At 37.9% G+C, this 22,098-nt stretch overlaps 1 pseudogene; it reads right to left on the reverse strand.

Annotated features, from left to right (window-relative positions):
* Window positions 1–2,424: 2,424 nt before the first annotated feature.
* LOC123813163 lies at window positions 2,425–2,525 on the reverse strand (annotated as a pseudogene).
* Between the last annotated feature and the right edge of the window lie 19,573 nt (window positions 2,526–22,098).

A 22,098-nucleotide genomic window follows, 5' to 3' on the forward strand; every position in this document is an offset into this window, starting at 1 on the left:
AAATGAAGAAGCCAAAGAACTTATATGTACAACCCTCAGACATGAACTAAGGTTGAAGAATGCTGGAGGGAGGGAGTGCAGGGCAGAATGGAACAAAGGGTAGAAAAAATGGGATAATTGTAATAGCATAATCAATAAAATATACTTAAAAATTCACTTAAACTTTTGGGTTTTGGTTTTTACATGTGACCGATAAAATGGGAGGGTTCATGTTTGTTGAGGACTCATCTGGCTTGAATTTTTTAAAAAAGAACCCATTGTTCTATTTTCAAGAATTGTTGCGCATGGGTCACCGGCCAGCAGTGACCACGGAACGCTGTGGATGGCTCGACGATAAACACGCGAGAAAGAACACCACATGCACAGAGACAAACTAGTTTCTGTGGGGAAGTAGGGACGAAATGGCCACCCTCCCTAGTGGGGAGCGCGCTGATTTACCGTCCATACCTGCTTTTATTGGGCTCATTTTGCATAATAATTCAGGTAAAGTACAGTACTCATTAGGGGAAGTAAGGAACTACAGAAAACAAAGAACTCTGCTGGTCTATTGAGTTGGGGTCAAAGAGCTGTAAGACTGAGGAACAAACTAACTTCCTCCTAAGACCCTTCTCATTCAACTGAGAGCATTCTAAACAAAGAAGGTTTCACAGTAATTTACATATTCTTTCTTAGGCCTGATCACCCCGGGAAATCCGCACTTCTCAGTACCGAGCTGTACTACCCTGTCATTGTTTCAGGCTTAGGTGGAGCAAGGGAACTAGGTAACTGAGAGATAAGGAGATTTTCTCCCAGACGCTGAGAACTCAGGCTATGTCAAAGCCGAGGAGCGAGGGTCCATCACCCCCTTTTGCTGCAGCCCCCCAAGTCCTTCTTTTGGGGGCCTCCCAAAGTGATCGTGCCTGGCTTAGGTCATTCCCCCCGTGGGGAATCTTACCCATCTTTGGCTAACCGACCAAGCTTTTGGGGGTTCAGTTATGAATAAAGCAGCAGAAGCAGCATTCCTGCCAGGAAGATAAGCTTTTGTCTCCTTGCTGGCTTACAGTTCCAAGGGTGTTCCCTTAGCCTTAGCTAGGTGGGGGTTTCAGCTTCTGATACCAGTCAGGGCGGTTCCCAACAAAGAATGACCAAAATAAAAGAAAGATTAAAAAGTTTTCATTTTGCAGTAACCAAATATAACTACAGAAACATTTGCATAACCTTTGAGCTTTACATTTAGCTTATCTCTGAAGTACACAAATGACTTTCTGATTTTGGCTTATGCCCTTTGCTCTATAAGCACATAAAAAACACAAACAAGCTTCCAAAAATTCCAAATATAACCTTCAAAATAATAATCAAAATGTATTTGAAGGCCACTAATAACTTTTCTGTTTTGAATTTGAAAAAAAAGAAAACCCCCACAAATTATTGTTCAATCATTCACACAGTCAGGTACCACTTCACTGGCTGATATTCAATCAGCCGATTAAAATTATCTAGTCAGTTACCTTATGATTTTCCAATTTTATAGTCAGATCAGTTGGAGATGTAAGTAATTAATTCATATCTAAACTATCAACAGTTTTAGTTTTGTAGTGAATGTCACTGAAATTGTAATTCTGATTGACAAGTATAAAATTTAATTTTCTTTGCAAGACTTGAGTATTTCAGTTGTTATATTGAGATTAAAAGGGTTCTTCGAAAGCTGCATCCATGACTCAAGCAGACATATGAATCTTATGAGACTGTTATAAATATATTCTTCCCACCCTCGTCTACATACTTCCCTTTGTAGGTAAGTGTAGATATGGAGTGGGAGGATCATAATCATGTATATTTTCTTTCATTCACTTCTTCTGGCTCTGGAGTCCTCACTGCTGCAAATGGTGGGGTGAAGAGAAAATGAGAGTCTTTAAATTTGACAATAAAAAGTATTTTAGTTACTTGCCAGGGTCTCATCTTCTGTCTTTCTCTTCTGTTTTCCTCTCTTTTCCCTTCCCCTAGTAGAAAGAGTGTTTGAGTGAAAGGGTGTTACTTTGGACTAGAACTTGAGTTCTTTCTTACTCGGTGATTTATTCTTTGTTGGTCTTTAAACTTTGGTTCCCAATAATTTAAGAAAAGTCCTTTAGAATTTAGGAAATTCCTTTCACTGGTTGGCAAATTTTCTTTCCAGATAATTGACTCAAAGAAAAATCAACTCAGAAAACTGATCAAGGTCAGCTAATGCCCTCTTAGTTCTAGGTGGTATCCTTTTCCTCTGGAAGCAGTATTTAGGCACCCAGGCAATGTATTTTGTGGAACATTTCTAAAATACATCCGTCTAGTAATGGTTAAAGGGGATATGGAAGACTGTGATAGGAGAATTAGAAATACCAAAAGAGGGGCTGAATGAGGGTAAAGGTATGGGGAATAAGTAGCATAAATGGTAGGTAGAAAATAGATGGGAGAGGTTACGAATAGTATAGAAAATGTAGAAGCCAAAGAATTTATTAAACTGACAAGAACAGATACTACACTTGATCTTAGCCAAAAGGCCGAGAAGTGATGAAGCCAAATCATTTATATGTACGACCCATGGACATGAACTAAAGGGGAGGAATGTGGGTGGGAGGGGGTATGCAGGGCAGAGGGGAATAAAGGAGGGAAAATGGGACAAAAATATTTTATTAACTTTTAACATTTTAAAAACGATTAGATTTTATTAACTCTAGATATGTCAACATTTAAGTGCTTCTCTTATATATCCTCTATTCTTTTCCTCTAATTTATTTCCAAGTTTAATGGTTTCATATAACTTTACCAAAAACTAAAATTACTTTTATTCATAATTTTATACTTTAGCCACATTTATTCAATTTCTTATTTTTATGCATTCCATTGTTTATTTAAACTGAAATCCTTCCAGTTTAATTCTTTTTCACTTTATTATTTCCTTACACTGCCTATCTCCCTTATTTTAATCTCTGAATCCCCTTGCCTTCCCCCCAAAAAACATGATTATCTTTATTTTGCATTATTTTTATTCACCTAGCTCTTTGAAAACAATGGTGAGGATTTTGTGACTGGGATAAGGAAACAATTATGAAGATAACTCAAGTCCTAGGTAAGAAGGCTGGATTTCTTCTTTTTTCCAGTTAAACCAACAGTGATAGTTTTAAACCCCTCCTCCCTTTATCATTCCTTCTAGAGTTCAACTTCTGACTTTAAAATTTTCAAGCTAAGTAAACTAATAGACCCACAGGTGAAGTCTTCAGGATAACAAATCTTGTCCCAGTGGCATTGCAGCGGAGCAGCTGGAATGGTGTTGTCTTCTCATATTATGTCTATAGGGGAATCCTTGGGAAAATCTCTGTCTGGGGACTACATCTCCAAGCTCCTGCATGCAATGTTTTTTCCTTCCTAAGAAAACACAGATTGTGACCATTTTCTCAACTGAAATCACTCTGCCCATCTCAGTAAAATATCTGCACTGAGGGAGAATAAATAATATGTGAAAATCCCCAACTTAATATAAGTCTTTCTCATCTATTGAGAAAGGTTTTGTCCCTCACATTTGAGGTCAAATGAGAATTTTCATATGAGTAGAATTTAAAGGGGACATTTTCTTTTTAATGGACCAAATGGGGTGGAATGGGAAGGACTGAAACCAGGTTACCCATTTTGCTTGCTGAATGGTAGACCCAAATTTCCCAGCCAGGCATGGCTGTAGACTAAAAGCATCACTCCATCTTCCCCATCCTTGCTTATGGCTGAGCCATGCCAGATATACAGGGAGGTTCCCACCATCAGACAACAGGACATGAGCAAACTGATGAGGTATCTACTACCACATGGGCAAATGCATACAACCTAGAGTAAAAGAGTATTGTAAACCCTTTGACTATGCTGTTCACTGTGGGTATGGAATTTTTTTCTGCATATGATTAAAACATTCTAAATATTATCTGGCCCAGAAAAGGATGATTTCTTAGTTTTAAAAATCCTAAATCAATTTTCATACCTTTGTTTTTATCCCTATAGAACTCATCAGTATAAAATCTACATGTGCACCCCAATACACCCATGGAATAAAGGATGCAGTATAGCAGGATCTTCCATCAAAGCAGGAACACTCAATGTTTTACCTTAGGGTTAATCTTAAAAACATGGACCTTCCAATAATATCCATGGAAATGAGCTATATTAAAAGTCTACATTCAAGCTAATAGATTGTTTTATATCATCCTGTCTCTGGTATAATTAGTTTTAAACATGACTAACTTCCAGTGTTTAGATCTCCTCAACCCTCTTTATCATAAGAGGTAAGAATATTTTGACAATGCCTAAGACAATGCTCAAGAAGAATTAAAACTGAGAAAAAATACATTTGAAAGACTCAGAACCCTAATTTAATAATCCAGGCCTGTGTAAAACTCTAGGAACTAAAAGAACGGGACACCTCAATCAAGGTGAACAAGCTCTTTCTTCCAGGTAACCACTTATTTACTACTGTTGTGAGTTGAATTGTTTCCCTCCGAAAGATATGCTGAAGTCCTAATTTTCAGTATCTCTGAATGTAACTTCAGGTGCACATAAGGTTTTCACAAATGTAATCAAGTTAAAATGAAGTTACTAGTGTAGACTCTAATCCAGTATGTCAGGTGTCCTTGTAAGAGGAGAAACAGAGACAGCAGCAGACACACTTGGGAGAACACCATGTAGAGGAGAGCAGAGACTGGAGGGCCGAAGCTGTGCGCCAGTGAACACCAAGGTAGATGCCACCAGAAAGCCAAGAAGAGACAAAGAAGGGTTCTATTCAGACTCTCAGAGAGAGCATGGCTCCACTAATACCTTGATTTTGGACTCCTGGTCTCCAGAACTGTGAAAGAATACATATCTGTCGTTTCAAGCTACAGTTTGCAGTACTTTGCTACAGCAGCCCTAGAAAACTAGCACACCTGCTTACGAGACAATTTTTAGAAAACAATTTATAGGGCAGATCTGAATTCTTAAAAATGACTTGATTATACACATAGAGTAGAGCTTTATGAATATAATATTATAACCAACTAAAGTGCCCATTTACTGTGCCCTGAGGTTCAACCATCTACAGAACTTGCTCACCTTTCTGCTACCAATATCTGAATGCTCTCAATCTGTACTCACAGTGCTAAACAGTTTACATCTATTGTTTCACTTAATCCTTATAGCAGTACTCTAAGATATTCATTATTTTCCCTGTTTGGAAGATGAGAAAAAATGAGGGTTAGAAAGGTTAAACAAGTAACTTGCCCCAGGTCACAAAGCTAGGAAATAGGGAACTGTGATTTAAACCTTGTCTGTTTGATATTCATTTCCAGACTCTTAACCATAATACTTATTGATTTTACTTTGCACTTTGTGCAACAATATTTAACCTCTTCAAATGTTCTTTTCTATTCATGTCATAGAACACTGCTTCCAAATTAGACAGAGGGCAGACACCAGAATCATCTCATGGGGTACTATTTTAAACCTTATTTAAATCCCTTAAATACTAGCACAGAATTTTATTCTCTCTCTCTCTCTCTCTCTCTCTCTCTCTCTCTCTCTCTCTCTCTCTCTCTCTCTCTCCATTCCACATAATCTTATAACCCCATCCCTTCTCAGGATAGATACCACTCACCCTTCTTTCAGGTGTCCATTTAAACATCATTTATTCACTGATCTTCCCTTGACATCACAGTCTACTTGGGGTCTATAATAACAGCGCACATCACCCTCCATGTTTCCTTCAAGGCACATATCACAATCAAAATAAAACAAACCATTATTTGGGCAGCAGGATAGACCTGCTAACTCGACTCAGAACCTGTTGGCATGACTCACATGAAAGTCTGGGTAACTAACTTCTATACAGGTTCCATTGGTCAAAGAATAGGCAAATATGTAGACTAGGCTGCATTAGCCTGGGGAAGCTGAGAGGGATCGATAAGGAGTCTATTCATGCTCAAATGTGCTCTCAGTACTGTCCTCTGCTGATGTATTAAACATTCATAAAAATGATATGGCTCAAATGAAGGGTCCTGGACATGTCCAGGCTAGATAAACTTTGCTTAAAGGGAGGCAGACTGATCCCAAAGGATCTTGTGTGACTCATTCTGTCTTGCAGCCTACAACTGCGGCATCTCCACGCTATCATCTGCGATTGGAGATTATTGTCATTCTGGGTGTTTGTCTGCCTGTGTTGATTTCCTTCTGAATTCTGCAGAGAGGTAAATCTTATTTAATCCCCCAGGGGATGTTTGCTCTCTAAAATAAATGACTGAATTTCCCAAGATCTAGTAAGCATGATATTTCTCTCAGCAACAAAGATTTCTTTCAGAGTGAAGAATGAAATGATAAATGTAAGTCCAAATCATCTAACTTTTCTCAGGGACTTTAAAAATCTTTGCCTGTAACAAGTATGGATGATACAAAACAAATACCTTCTCTAAGGATTAGGTTTATATGTACTAAAAAATGCTGACAGAGGAAAATGTAGGTTGATCCTGTTAATCCAAGGAAATGACAAGTCTCCCATTTTACTCCCACAACTTCAATTAGTTATATGCCTTAGTTTATATCTCTCTCCTGACAAGGAGCACAGAGGTTGTTTAGGTGTCAGGCCTTAAACTAACAGCCTCTTTTCTCTAAATATCACATGCACCCAACGTTTGACATAATTTTTTCGCCAGAGGTCTAAATGTTAGGATTTGCAAAGATACTGCCCAAAATCCATCTCACAAAACTCAGGCAGTGGCCCACAGGCTGCATGCAGTCTATGGATTTATTTTACTTGCACTGCAATGTTTTTGTTAATGTTTCAACGGAGGTTCCTCAAAAATTTAAGAGTAGAGCTACCATAAGACTGACCCAGCAATCCTTCATCTGGGTATCTACCAAAAAATTTGAAAACACTTATTTACAAAGATATATGCACATCTATGTTCCTAGCAGCATTATTCATGGTGGCCAAGAAAAGGAAACACCAAGGTGTCCTTCAGTAGGGGACTGGATAAAGAAGATGTGGTACATTTGTACAATGGAATACTACTCAGCCATAAGAAAAGATGAAATACTGCCATTGGTAACAACATGGATGGACCTTGAGAATATTATGCTAAGCAAAATATGTCAGTCAGGAAAAACTAAGAACCATATCATTTCACTCATTTGTGGGATATAAAACTGAAAATGATAAATTAGCAACAAAAAAAATAAAGAAACAAAAACTCATAGATATAGACATCAGCATGGTGGTTACCAGAGGGAAAGAGGGGAGAGGTAGGAAAGGCAAAGAGGGATAAATACATGATGATGGAAGAGGATTTGACTTTGGGCAGTGGGCACACAATGCAATGTATAGATCGTGTATTATAGAAAGGTAACACTTCAAACCTATAGAATCTTCTTAACCAATGCCACCCCAATAAATTTAATTTAAAAAACAAAGTAAAACTAAGTATCAAAAATTGTTCCAGTTGGTCAGGAATTGCTGCAGAATGAACAACTCCAAACCTCACTGGCTTCAACCACAAACATTCCTCGCTCACAGGCCTGATTATTGATTTGGGCTCTCTTGGGTTCAACAGGAATCCACTGGCTTCTGCTAGGATTTACGTGGTTACAAACTGAAGGTAAGGTTCTAGTCTCTTCCATCTAGGACTGCAGAAAGAACTTTCTTAAGGTAAATGCAAGAGGACAAGTGGGGTAAAAGATCAAAGTCCTTCTTAAAGCAACAGTTCATGTTTTTCCACATTTTATTGAGCAGTACAAATAATGTGACCAAATTCAAAAGCAATGAGGTGAGTGAAATGTATTGTATCTGTTCTATTGGGAAGCCCTATACAGTTACATGCTAAAAACTAATAGATATGTAATTGTACTACAAGAAAAAGACACAGAGTTGTGAACAGTGACCCATATTAACACAGTTGTCAAAATTTAAAAATTGGGATGGATTCCACATAAATCTGAAGTTCAGCTTCTTGCTCTATTTTTTAAAGATTTTATTTATTTTACTTTTAGAGAGAGGGGAAGGGAGGAAGAAAGAAAGGGAGAGAAACATCAATGTGTGGTTGTATCTCATGTGCCCCCTACTAGGGACCTGGCCTGCAACCCAGGCATGTGCCCTAGACTGGGAATCGAACCAGCAGCTCTTTGGTTCACAGGCTGGCACTCAATCTACTGAGCCACACCAGCCAGGGCTCAGGTTCTCTTTAAAAATAGGAAGACTTAGTAATAATAACCCAGAGTTCAAAAGATAATTTATCCTATTTCCACATAGGGACCTATAGAAATAGGACTTCCAAAAGAAGACAAAGTAGCTCTTGTTTCTTTGAATCAAAATCTATGAATCAGTAATCATCCACAGTAGCAGGCACTCTTAGTGTAAAGGAAAGTGCACTATGTCTGGGCTTCAAGTGTCTGGGTTCAAATCCTGGCTCACCAGTTACTACCTGTGAAACCTTGGACAAACCGTTTCATCTCTCTGAACTTTTATTACTTCATCTCATAGGGTTTTAGTGAAGACTAACTGAGATATTATACATAAAAGTTGGTCTGTGAATTTAAACATGCTACACAAATGTTGCTTGTCATTATTAGCAGGGCTCACCTACTGAAACTCAAATTACTATTTAAGGAAATGACCAATTTGCATAGCCACCTGGATTTTACTGCCAACGACATTGACTGGGACTCAAATGCTTTAGCAGCAGGGTTATTTCATTCACTGAAGATCCAGCTGGTGTAGCAGTTTGGGATGTGCACTAAAAGATGCTTGGAAATACCTGCTGGTCTTTCAGCTATTGTGCTATAAAACCAGGTAGGGGAATCCTTTTATCATTTCCAGAGCTGAATATGCTTTAAACTCCCTAACGGAGCCAAAATTGTCAGACCAAATTCCACTTGTGATGAAATCCAACCAGGTTAACATGCTCTTTCCTTGTTAACCACCTAGGCTTTTCTGGATGAAATCCTGCAGCCCTAAAACAGGGAAAACTTGACTTAACTTCAAGGAAAGTTTTGGATGTCAATGGACCTTTGAAGTCCTTTCAAAAGATATAAGGACTTCAATGAAAGGTTTGCCTACACAGCAGACAACAGAGGCAGGCCATTTGTAGAAATTCAGTTCATCTAGGAGCAGAAGTTGTCTGGTGTAAATTGGTTCAGTAAGGAGGGGCTAAGTGAAGCATGTAAGTTCAAATTCAGTACAATGAAAATGAGTCTATTTAAGATGATCAGATTTGTTGTTTTATATTTTTACTCATGAGTTTATAAAAGCAAGCATTTTATTTTTACTACTATAAAGATCAATCAATTTAATAACTGCGGTTAAATTAGAGCCACCATATATTATCCAAAATTTAGTAAATACTCAGCACATGGTTTTTGATATATTTTTAAAAATTATTTAACAAACAAGTATTTTAAAATAAAGATTTCCACAAAGGCTATGAATTCAGACTTTGACTCATGAATAAAGACTTCCAACTTATATTAAGTGCATTCTTCAACACCAGATAAGGTAAAGTGGCAATTCTTCAAATAGTTCTTACCACACAATATTTTCCAAATCAAGCTAATAATAATTGCATATTGGGGATCTTTATCTCAAAACATTTCTACAGTGCACATTATGCTGTAACTAAATCATTTTTACTGTGAAAGTTATTGTTTTCTAAGCTGCAAGAAGTGTCAAATTGTGCCACAGGAAGTTAATTATAGCAAATGTATTTAACCAGAGCTCCCTGCAGAAGAGATTCCTTCAAATAGCTGTGGTACATTTATGTATATATAGTCGACATTCCATAAGAAGACTTTTCTTTCTGGAAAATGAGATTGTGTATATGTATTGAAATTCCTGTAGAATGCAGTAACTCCATCAGGTATGAACCAAAGGATGCTCTCTCTAGCTACAAAAATTGTTATTATACTAACCCATATCTGCTGGGGATTTTTAGAATGTTTTTCATCTAAAAGTTGTACTAAGATTTAGCAACAGTTATAACAGGAATTCTAAAATACAATATTTTTCCAGAAAAAAAAGAGCACATTGTATTCTGCGTTGATTTCTAATACTTCTTAGGAATCTAAGGATTTTATTTAGTCCACAGATTAAGATCTTAGAGTAAATATAATAAAAATATTTTAAAGGTGATGTATCAATAAGGTGTCAGTGTACATAAGGATAAAGTATTCTAGTCATAATTAAATTTTAAATCTAATTATAATGTGAGGCATCCTTTTAATTACATTGCAATATTTTCTTTTCCTAGGAAGATGAGTGGTATAGCATCTTTTATCTGTAATTTTCATTTAATTAAAAATGTAAATAAATCAAACCTTCTTAAAAATATTTACTTTGCACATATAAAAAAGGATTCATGAGTTAGGTTTTATCTAGTTAATCCTATTTACTTTGAGCTATAAACATATGATGTATGAATATATAGGACTAGAGGTCTAAATTTTCCTAAATATTATGAAACAGAAAAAAAATGTTGCTGGTAATTATCTTTCTTACCAGGAAAAAGCTCTTCTCTTACTCCAGGCAAATTCCTATTAATTTTTCAAAGTCAAGTTCAAATGTCACCTCCTTTGCATTAAGGTTTCCCTAGTTCCCAAAGCCACCATCAAGGGTAGGCAACTATACAATAGCCAGTGACTTAAATCCATAAGGGGCACGAAAATATCCCTGGAATTTTACTAAATTCTTGGAGAAGGGTCTTTACCAGAGTCCCTCAGAAAGAGAACTGCATGCAGTTAGGAGACCAACTACTCTCCTCCCCGAAGCAGCATATGTCAGTATCCCGGAGCACTAAGTTATTTCTTAAAGATCCAGCTCCTTAGCAAACTTTGATTCTCCTCTGTGAAATGTACAAGTTTAAAGCCAAAATGTGATTCCTGAACCATAGGGAACAAGCTTGACTATTTCTCTTCCACCTTATCCCCAGACAGTGATAGACCTTTCCTCTAAGTTAATATTAAACAAACATTTGCAAACACTACCTGGTTTCATTTGCTTATACTATTCCAACATCAGACCACTGAATATAAACTAGGAAAGAAGGGATATGAGGGCATGAAAGGGTAAATCACAGTGATAAGATGATAAGATCAATGAATAGCAAGCCATACCTATGAGGTGGGAGCAATTTTGGAGTGAGGAGTGAGCTAGAAAATAGGAGGGTTGATCAGAGAATAGGAACTTGAATTCAGACTGTAGACAGTCTGTAATTATTAGTCATAATGAAGAGTTGTCCATGACAAGAGAGCCAGGGGCTGAGGTAAAGGGGAAGATAGGTCATTGGAACAAAGAAGGCCAAGAAATGCAGGAGAGTAGGACTGTCCTCAAAAAGAATGAAATCACTAAGAGTTATGACAGATGATGCTGGAATCAGTGACCGTGAGCCAGGAACTCAAATCTTCAAGGAATTAGGGAGAGTGGCAACAGCAAGGAGAAGGTAATAGGTAGTTTGGTGATGTGATGACTTCAGACTTGAAGCTGGGGTTATAATCAGGAAGAATGACTGAAAGTAGCAATGAGGAGCAAGGAAGGCATCTAACCTCCTCCACACAATAAGAGGTATGGGTTAAAAGAGGAGGCAGTGTCTTTAGGTGTGAACCAGGTTTTTCCCCTGGTGAAATAAAGAGTAATGGGGATTTGGCAGTAAAGGCATTGTGCACAGAAGTTTAGGATATGAGGAATTTTTCCTGATTGCTGATTATGAGTCCCAGGAGACGGAACAGAGGTGTGGGTGGTATTGAAAAGCAATGGGTCATGGGGTGGTGAAAGGAGATATACAGAGCTATATGTATGTGGAGTTTTGGCATTACCTGGCTGTGTTGATTTTCTTTAGGTACTAAAACAAATAAACAGAGTTAAAGGATGAAATTAAATTACTCTTGATGGTTTCAAAGCTGATGGTTGTGATTAGGTTCTGAACGTAGTGTAGGAAGAGGGAAGATGGGTCAGCCAGGATGCATGGAGCCCTAGGGTGTTTTCTTTATCCCCACCGTGTGGAGACTGTGACAAGATGTTCCCAGCCATAGTGCCAGGACCTCTGCAGCACCCTCTCTCAACAACTGGTGCACTCGGGGCAGGAGATTTTACCCTGAGTTTCTAGGCTCTTAACTCCTATGGCACTATACCCTTTTTTTTTTTCATTTTAAAAAATGGAGATGCATTAAATATTTTTGAGGGTAGGAATGATAAAATATTTTTGAGGGTAGGAATATTTTTGAGGGTAGGATTTTTAGGAAAATCCACTAGTATTTATTTTTAATAAACTATTTATTTATTTTTAGACTTGGGGGAAGGGAGGGAGAAAGAGAGGGAGAGAAAGCATCAATGTGAGAGAAACATCCATCAGTTGCCTCTCTCATATGTGGCCTGACCAGGGACCGAACCTGCAACTCAGGCATGTGCCCTGACCAGGAATCGAACCAGTAACCTTTCACTTTGTGAGATGATGCCCAACCAACTGAGCCACACCTGTCAGGGCTCTACTAGTTTTCAGAGGTTGGTGTCAGAATAGACAGTGAAAAAACCTTAATTTTATTAATGCAAGTGGGGACAAAGAGAAAACAGACAGCTGCAGATTACTTAAAACAGAAGTATTTATAGCTATACATGGGGGAAGAGAAGAATCTAGAATAAATATTAGGTTTCAGGTTTAAGACACTGAGTAGATAGCAGCTCCATTAATTAGGACAAAATAAAGGAGAATGAGTTTGGTAGAAATAGAATAATATTTTAATTCAATACATAATGAATTTGAGGTCTCTAAGAAGCATTAAAGTATAGATGCCTAAAAGGATTTGTTTTTAAGAATAAAGATGCTGCCTTGGCTGGTGTGGTTCAGTTGGTTGGAGCGTCAACCTATACACCAAAAGGATTGGAGGTGGATTCCCCATAAGGGCACAAACCTAGGTTGGGGGTTCAATTCCCAGTTAGGGTGCATATGGGAAGCAACCAATTGATGTTTCTCTCTTACATCAATGTCTCCCTCCTCTTCCTCCCTCCCTCTTTGTAAAACCAGTTAAAATATTTTGAAAAGTAAATAAAGATGTTCCTGTCTGTATTGTGAGCAAGACACTTACTGTTCTTCTTTTCAGTCTGTACCTTAAAGGATTTTTATATAGCAAACAACCTTGGAAGATAGAACATGTCTCCCTCTAGAGCAAAGGGAAGGCATGTGTACTGCTTATTATAAAAGATTCAGGTTCCCTAAGTTCAATATTCCTCTCATGTGATATAGCCCACCAGTGTGCAGGTATTATCACCCAGACCTCTTTGCATCATTGAATGGGACCTGGGGTCCAGGGAATCAGTGCAAAAAATGCAGACACTCTGGCTACTGCCAGTGCTACAATAAACTATCCATTTTCTCTGACCCAGAAACCTCATGTCTTCTAACAGCATCAATAAAACTATGGTAGGTTAACATGTTCACTTGCAAGTTTAGAGAAATCTTAAACCCTTAACAGTTCTTGACATTTAAGATAGCTCAACATTTTAATTTATATAAAGCATCTTACTTTTTGCAATTTCAGACCTCAACATATTAAGGTCTTAACAATAAACTGACAGTCTCTAACATTTTTCAGACCCTTACCATATCAATACGTTAACTCTGACAGCTAATAAAATAATTGTCAGCATTCTGTGGAAGGAAAAATCAAAATGCCACTCATACATGATTGTTTTAGTATTACAATTATTTGGCATCTAATGCACTATTTTGTATATGGGCTCAGTAAAATGTGAAATGAATCTAATTGGCTAAAATCTAATGAAAAATATTTAACTAAACTTCTTCAGAAGTCCATTATCCATTGTAACATGAATTAACAGAAGTCCAAGGAGAGTAAATATCAAAAAGAGCCACATAATGATGCCCTTCAAATACGTCTATATCCTAATCCCCCAAAATGTGGAGATGTTACTCTGTATGGCAAAAGTGATTTTGCAGAGGTGGTGAAGTTAAAGATCTTGATATGATGATATTACCTTGGATTATCTGGGTGTACTTATTGTAATCATGAGGATCTTTATAAGGAAAATATGGAGGCAGGAGAGTCAGGGTCAGAGAAGATGTGATGATGGAAGTAGGGGTGAGAGAGAGAGAGAGAGAGAATGAGATTTAAAGATGCCATGTGGCTGGCTTTTTGCATGGAGGAAGGGCCCATAACTTAAGGGATGCGCAGCCTCTAAAAGCTTGAAAATTTAAGGAAATGGATTTTACCCTACAGCCTCCATTAACACGGAATGCAGCCCTACTGACACCTCGATTTTGAGACCTCTGACATCTTCACAAATGCAAAAAACAACAACAACAACAACCAAGTTTGTGTTGTTTTAATCCACTACATTCCTAATAATTTAACACAGTCTTAATAGAAAACATCTTTGGTTATTTTTATGCTTAGATTGCTTGCTATTTCTAATGTACATCCTTTGGAAATTGCTTTCAGAAAAGAAGGAGAGGGAGTTGAAGGGGAAAGAGTGAGTTGTGCTCTAAACAATAAAAAAAAATACATTTTTAAAAATACATCTCTGAAGCTTCACAGTTAAACAAATGAACAAAACAAAAATACTTTTCAAGGGTCATGATTGGTTTACAAGAGGAAAATAAGTGGAACAAATGTATCTGTACATAGTAGAAAAAGGAGTCAGACTTCTTAAAATTCTCCTGACTAGATGGTTTTCTTAGTAACCAGTTTAGGCTGGGATTCTAACTACATTGTCTGGTAATTTTCTCCATATAGAAGGAGGTCTTGATACGGGGGCTAGAAACTGAGGTCCAGGCAGGAAGCATATATTGGGGCATGCACAGGGGTGTACTATTTATATGGCTTTCAGGAACGAGATGCAAAGTTCTTGATAGAAATATAATCCCTGTGATGTGGTCTACCTAACACCCAACTGAAAAGAACAATGTTTATAAGGAGAGTGTTGATACAAGTCACTAGAACAGAATCCAGACAGTGGTGGGGTATGGATTTGAGAAGAATATGGGAAGGACAATCTAAAGTAATTTTTTATGTTAACACAGTTTCACAAGATTTGTGTGCTATCAGACACAGACAAATTCTGAGGACCTAGAAAAGAGCTTAGAGCTGGCCAGAGCTGCCCCAGAATGGTACACTTTGCCCGGTGCTGAGCTGTTAGTACGAATGCACTAATATGCATTTTCTGTACATGCTGCTGAGCAGTCTTGAGTTACCTATTCAGAAAATGCCTAAACTTCAGCTGCTCCCACTTATGCTTCACTGGATGTGCCCTCCCTAGCAACCACTGTTCCTGTGGATCATCATGCACCACCAACACCTCAGGAGTGTCCTCTAGCTACTGACTTTCACTGGGCTCATTTCTTTGTCTCCTTGCAAATAGTCAACACTTCTTACACAGTTCTCTGCCTCTTCTTGGTTTCAAAATGTAGAGCTAATTTTGATATTTGATACTCCTAATAGAACCCAGAATGTTAATCCAGTTCAACTTCACAATAACCTCTTACTATGTGTTGGAAACTATGCTAGGCATAAGGAGATCATGCTCTTTGGTGCAAAGGAATTGACAATTGAATAATATTTTAGCTCTTTCTTTATCATGCACCCTCTCTGCCATAACTAGAAGGGCAAGGGAAATACAGTTCCTGTCCCAACACGCCTGCATACAGTTCATCCTCCCATATGGCTACGTGGCTGGAGAGATGCTTCACTTTTCTCAGTTATGCTCAGTCCATCACTCAACCCACAGGATCTTCATCTGTGGGGTCTAACGGGCCTCACTCTGTGAACATTCTTTTATTATAAAATTTCCCTATTTGGCAAAGTGAGGAAGTATAAAATTATATTTCCCACTTTCCCTTAATCAAATTTTATTTTTATCCTAGACTTCTGGGTCCAGTGGAATAAACATTCATGAGTTCTCATGTTTCCAAAAAAGCCACATAGATTACAGGAAGAGCAACATGAGAGGTCGTCACAGAGTCCCTAGCATTTTTTTTAACTTTGAGTCAAAATATGTATACGATCATTGTCTTTTTTCCTAGAAATCAGCATTGCTAAACATTTTTCAGTGACAAAGCTCAGAGCTACATGTATATTAAAAGTAAAACCAAGCCTCCCACAAAAAAAAAAAAATAGAAAGAAAACTAGTATTTCTCACCAAACAGGCTCATATACAGAAAAAAATAAAAGCAGGTATATTTTTACCAAAATTGTCATAGAATAGATTCAAAACCTTTCCACATCAAATGGAGGGCCATTTCATGGCCCGTTTCGGTTTGACATACACAAGCAGTTACAGGTGTAAGGGTTTTTCTACGCTTCAGATGAAAACCCTCCGAAGTAAGTAATCTTTCTTCATTTGGCATCTTATTTTTGCACATGAAGTGTTTTGGATCACAAAGGCAGCTATGGTAGTGATCAGTGGTAGTGTTCTTTTTCTAACCTGGCTTGTGCAGCTGCCATTCCTCTTGCTTCTGTGAAAACACACTCAGTTACATGACCCTGCCCCTCTCAGCGTACAGTGCCATCCTGCAGGTCTCTCACAGAAATGCCAGGACTCTCCTATACTATTGTCTCTCAGACAGTTGCCGTCTCTTCTACAGCAGTCAAGCCAGACTTTCTTGCAGCCTGGGCATATTTTCCACTTCAGTGTGTAGTGCCAAAATCATTCCATAAGGCCTGTTCCACGTTTTCCTGTCAGATGAGCTTCAGCCTGATGCAGTGGATTAGCATAGAGCATGAAGACCACAATCTTCTAAAACTGGCAGCACAGCATCCTAAGTTGAACAGTGCAATGAATATCCCCTTACAAAGTGAAAGGTAAAATAGACTTTCAGAAAAGATACCCATTTGTATAAGATGATGTACAGAACTTAGATAAAAATAAATTTTAAATGTATTATTTTATACCTACAAGAACATAGTAATTTTCTATCACTTAAAGTTAGCAACCAACAGCAGCACTTTCAAATACGCCCTTTGTTCATTATATTACATTTACTTCTATTGCATCTTCACAAACATAAATGTCCACGGGCCAAGGCCCTTCTGTTGGTATGCATCACTTTAGGAATAACCAAAGAGCAAAACTATGCTGATTTGAACCACCTAGAACAGTAGCCAGCCGTGACAACAGTGACGACTGACCACTCTGGCATGGGATAAATATCTTCCATAAAGTCAAACGATAGATAACAAAGGTCTACCTGTAAAAAAATATTTCTGAATCCCCATTATCTAGTAGCTTGACTGGCAAGGAGTATATTTATTTATATATTGAATGAATGAATGAGAGGATAAATGAATGAATGAGCACCTCCATTTTCCTGAAAGCTGTTAATTTAATAAATTCTTGACCACATTCCAGGTCCTTGGCTCACAAGTTCTCCGTATTGACTACTCTTACCAAACCACTTTAAGTCTGTATTAAAAACCCTGTTGAGTTTTCATTCTGCTTAAGTTATATTGTTCTGTGGGGTTTTCTTTTTTAAAAAAATGAATTTGCCTAACAAGGGCTTCCAGAAAACAATCCTGGCAAAATTTGAGATATTAGAATCTCCAAGCTGTGTAAAAGAAAGCTTCTTGTCACTGGGAGAACTAGGAATGACTCTTCTCAATTTTAGTGTCACTTCTTTCAGGACCTTTGAACCTTTGAACCTTTATCTCCCTCTCTCTTGTACTTCCACCCCTGCCTTAAACATTTCTCCCTGCATCTCCCAAAATTCTTGTGCACTGTCCTTTAATTGTCTCCCTTCCTGGACTGTGGAATCAGGGTCTGCAATGACTGAGAATTATTCTTGGTACTGTCTGTTTCTGGCATAGGTACTGGTACTCAGGGAGTGCTCAATTTGTGTCTGAACAAATAAACGAAGGATTGAATCATGATAGTATATTACCTGAGATATTTGTTCAACTAGAAGCTAGAAAATGTTTGGATTCTTGAAGAGTGGAAAAGTTACTTTCTTCTATTTAGAGCAGCGATTTTCAACTGCTGTGCTGCAAGAATTTTTAAAACATGCAACACCTGACTATTTAGTCAGGGGCCCTGATCTTTTTTCCCTTAGACTGTCAAAGTTAAAAATGACACCAGCCAACACAACAATAGCCATCCGTTACAAATGAATCAAAATTATACCTGTTTTTATCAGATCTATAAAAAATATAACATTTTTTGGTGTGCTACAGAATTTTAATAATTAGTTTATGTGTGCCATGAGATGAAAAAGGTTGAAAATGGCTGGTTTAGAGAAAAGATCAAAGGATTTCAGCCTGAGAAGAGGACTCCATATGGTTTTTATTGTAATCTTTTTTTTCTCCTACTGATTAAAAATAAAAAAGAGAGAGAGTCCAAAATAATCTAAGAGACTGGCAGAACTGTGAAAAGACTGTGAAGCCATATTTTTTAAGGCCTTCTGGCAACCCTTGTCAATCCAGGCAAAGCTGGCCCGAGGCCCGAGGCCATCAGCTCTTCGATGCATCGGTGGACAGCTTGCCTCTTGAGGACATGCTTCAGGAGCTCCTCAGAGGCTGCTCTGTCAACTCTGCTCTCTCTTCCTGCCACTTCTTCCTGTCTAGCACTCAGCAGGGCCCACTGACGCCCTTTTGCTCTGTGGTCTCTCCAGCAAATTTAGTCGTGCCACTATGTTGCCTTTCAACCCGGATTCTGCCCGAGTCCCTGCCAATCCCCTGGCCTGATTCCCCTTATTTTGTCTGTCTACCTTGTCCTTTCACTCTGTTTCCCTTGCAGAGATTTTGATTCATATCCTGATCTTGGACAAAATCCACCCCTTCCTTGTGCACAGATTTCTTCTACCTGGAAAAATCTGGCAGGTGTGTGTATTCAAAGCAGACAGTTTTTGCACAGCAAAGGAAACTATGGACAAAACAAAAAGGCAACCTACAAAGTGGGAGAAGATATTCACCAACAATACATCCAATAAAGGGTTAATATTCAAAATCTAGAAAGAACTCATATAACTTAACACCAAGCAAATAAACAATCCAATTAAAACATGGATAGAGGACCTGAATAGACACTTCTCCAAAGAGGACAGACAAATGGCCAACAGACGTATGAAAAGATGTTCACCATCACTAATCATCAGAGAAATGCAAATTAAAACCATAATGAGATATCACTTCACACCTGTCAGAATGGCTTTCATCAATAAATCAATAAACAACAACATGAGGAGAAAAGGAAACCTCATGCACTATTGATAGGAGTGTAAATTGGTGCAGCCACCATGGAAAACAGTATGGAGTGTCAACAAAAAATTAAAAATAGAACTACTATATGATTCAGTAATTTCACATTTGGGTATTTATCTAAAAAAATCCAAAACACTAGTTCAAAAAGATATATGCATATCTATGTTCGTTGCAGCATTATTTACAATCACCAAGATATAGAAGCAACCTAAGTGTCAACAGATGAGTGGATAAACAAGATGTGGTACATATATACAATGGAATATTACTCAGCCATAAAAAGGTAATGAAATCTTGCCATTTGCAACAATGTGGATGGACTTAGAGGCTATTATTATAAGTCAGACCGAGAAAGACAAATGTCATATGCGGAATAAAAAAATAAACAAAACAGAAACAGACTTATAGATATAGAGAACAAACTGATGGTTGCCACAAGGGAAGGAGTTTGGAGGAATGGGGAAAAAGAAGAAGGGATTAAAAAATACAAATTAGCAGCTACAAAGCAGTCATGGGAATATAATATGTAATAACTATGTACAGTGCCAGGTGGGTGCTAGACTTATTGGGGGTGGGGAATCATTTTGTTAAGTTATACACCTGAAAATAATGTAATATTGAATGTCAATTATAATTTAAAAATAAAAACATTTTTTTTAAAAAGCAAAGTCATCAGACAAAGTGCTCTGCATGGGCAGGTATTAAAGACCATAAAGGCAACAAGCTCACGTTTGAGGAAGACAACCAGATCAATAGGAAATCGAGAACATGAGCAGGAAGTCTGCTCCGGGGAATTAAAAGCTGAAGTCAAGAATTAGTGTCATAGAGGGAGGGCCAGGGAGTCAAACAAAGAGCCTGGGCAGCAGCTACAGCTTTCAGCAACATGCCCCTGTTTCTGCATTAATTCTTTGCTTCTGCCAATTAATTTGTGGTTATGTCCTACCAGTAGAAAGGAAGGAGTGCAGGAGGAGAACTCTTTTTGGTTTTGAATAAGGACTCTTCACACTTGTGTTTTTGTGTTGGACTTATTTCATAACCTCTTAGCCTTGATTTCTTCTTATGTAAAATGGAATGAACAATAGTACCTACATTAGGAAGTTTTCCTGGGCATTAAGTGAGATAATATTAGACAAAGCATTGCCATAGCCCTGTTCAACAGAAAACTCCTAATGAGTATTAGCTGTCCTTAGTATTATAATGAAAGCAACAGTGTTTAGTGTGATGAGCATGAGTCACACAGATAAGAGTTAAGGATTTATGATCCTCTAAACAATAGCTAAAGGAGTCAGCAGAATAACATTTGATGATAGGTATCTCTGAAATGGAAAGATATTAAAAGTTTAGTTATTTTTCTTTAGCATTATTCTTCCAGATTTACTGAGGCATAACTGGCACACAATAAACAATAAACTGCATATTGAAAGTCTACAATTTGATGAGTTTTGACATATGCAGACACCCCTGGAGCCATCACCACAATCAAGATAATGAGCATATGCATCACCCCCAAAAGTTTCCTCCTGTTCCTTTGCAACTCCCGCTCACTTCTCCCTGTCCTACTGCCTATCATCCGCAGGCAACCACTGATCTGCTTTCTGTCACTGCAGATTAATTTACATTTTTCTGGAATTTATATAATGGAATCGCACAGTATTCTTGTTTGTTCAAGGGGTGCCTGGCATCATTGACTCAGTGAAATTATTTTGAAATTAATATATAATGTTGTTTATGTCAACAGCTCATTCCTTTTAATTGCTGAGTAGTATTCCATTATAGAGCATGATTGGTTTATCCATTCATTGGCGTATGAACATGTGGGTTGTTTGCACAGTTTGGACCTATTACAAATAAAGCAGCATTGAACATGCACGTACAAATCTATGTATATACCTTGACTTTCACTTAAATAAATATCTAGGACTAAAATGGATAGATCACATGATAAATGCAGGCATAAGTTTTTAAGAAACAGCCAAGCTCTTTTCCAAAATGGTTGTACCATTTACATACTTAATGGTTAAAGACTTATCTTTTGAATTATTTTATTCTATAAAAAAAGCTTTGGTTTTTGTCTCTATATGGATCTAAGTTTGCTGGCTGAGTCCGTGGGTCCTAAGGTCTGATCTGTCTTGGAAACATAACTTTACTGTCTATTCTTCTGGGGGAATAAACTTTTAAAAATGTAAACTTACATATTTAAAGAAACCAAATAATAAAATCAGACATCATAACAACTATTGGGCAAGGCATTTATTTACTTAAATTCGAACTGTCTCTTTTAAGATTCAATAGGGAAGGCCTGGACCAAACAGTCCACAATATCACCTATTAACCCTCATCCCATAGCCTTCCAGCCAGCTTCTGCATCAATGTTACCCTCTCTGACTGAGAAGAGTCATGATTTAGTGCCAAGTCAGAGGCACTATTCCATTTTTTTCCTCAAGGTTACCTGCAGACTTTACCTCTGAGGGTCCACGGCAACTGCCCCAAAAGTTACCTGTATAACTGGATGGGAAGGAATTCTCAAATAAGACTCAAAAAAATTCACACAGTATTGTTCAAAAGAACTGGTCATCTCAATTCCAAAAGCTTTAGAGATTTGTATATCATATGAGAACATGTGGAGCCCCCTTTTGGGATCTCTCAGGAATAAGATGTGGGTACCTTGAAGAAAGAGGGAGGATCCCTCCTACAATTATGCTTTTGCTTTAAAGAGGAAAAATATCCAGTGGTGTCACTGGATGCTCTAGTAATAGAATGATCAGTATTACTGCATTTTTGGCTGGCAGCTGCTAGTGTAAATCAGTCCGCTCCCTCCACATCCCCCTCCCACACCCATAGCCAATCCCCCGCCCCCCCCCCCCCCAACTCTCTCTCTCTCTCTTTCAG

The sequence above is a fragment of the Phyllostomus hastatus genome, unplaced genomic scaffold (genome assembly GCF_019186645.2).
Source record: "Phyllostomus hastatus isolate PE091 unplaced genomic scaffold, TTU_PhHast_1.1 phas_scaffold_93, whole genome shotgun sequence".
NCBI classification, from domain to species: domain Eukaryota; kingdom Metazoa; phylum Chordata; class Mammalia; order Chiroptera; family Phyllostomidae; genus Phyllostomus; species Phyllostomus hastatus.